The 877-nt window shown below is 35.3% G+C and overlaps 1 protein-coding gene across 1 annotated transcript in view; it reads right to left on the bottom strand.

The window, feature by feature from the left end:
• Nucleotides 1–877, bottom strand: part of tmprss3a (transmembrane serine protease 3a) — a 26,280-nt gene that overhangs the window by 5,416 nt on the left and 19,987 nt on the right. The window lies entirely within an intron of this gene.

Here is an 877-nt window from a genome sequence, read left to right as displayed (position 1 = left end):
ACGAGAACACCAGGGTAGGGAGTGAGGGATGAGGAGGTAAGGAAACATGAGAACACCAGGACACACATGGAGAACTCTGTCAAGCTACATATTAGGCAAAGTGAACATCTTTTCTTCAACATAGTTGTCCTCAGTCTCATCTGCTTAACGTGGTCATGGAGGCATCAACATGTAATTGAGATGGTAGATTAACAGTGAAAACTCATCATAGCTTAATTTAACATCAGTATTCATAATTACACTTCATGTTTACTTCTCCTGATCTTTACCTCCTATAACAAGGTCCATAGGGGCATCTCAATAAATAAACATGTTAAGTTATATTATATATATGTACTGTATATATTTGATATATATATATATACTGTATAGATATGTGTGTGTATGTTTTAAATTATACTGAATATTATTATATGATTTATATATTATTATATTATACTGAATTCCCTGTGAGGTAGACTATAATAAGATGTCCTGACGTGTTTATCAAAGTGTTATTTACTGCTTTTTTTCGTGTTGGAATAAATGTTAAATATTTAACTGCAAAGTAGTAATGCGTGTTTGATACTTTAATTTGTTTGCATTAAATCATACTGGGATGTTTGCTGAAATTGATAGGATGGCCCTACCTAGAACATGTTCCACCAGCTCCACTGCCCAATCTTGATCCAGAGGTGTTGGCTAACTACAGTATATAGACCGATCTCTAACCTTCCCTTCCTCTGTAAGATCCTTGAGGAATCAGTTGTGTGACACATAACTACAGTATATTTGAGGATTTTCAGTCAGGATTTAGAGTGCATCTTTGATAACGCTTATAGTTAGGGCTGGCTCAGGTTTATAGTTAGGGCTGGTTCAGGTTTATAGTTAGGGCTGG

This window comes from Anarrhichthys ocellatus, unplaced genomic scaffold (assembly GCF_004355925.1).
Source record: "Anarrhichthys ocellatus isolate YVR2014 unplaced genomic scaffold, GSC_Weel_1.0 scaffold50, whole genome shotgun sequence".
NCBI lineage: Eukaryota > Metazoa > Chordata > Actinopteri > Perciformes > Anarhichadidae > Anarrhichthys > Anarrhichthys ocellatus.
Note: the sequence above shows the minus strand (reverse complement) of the source record. Positions and strands in the feature narration are given on the sequence as shown.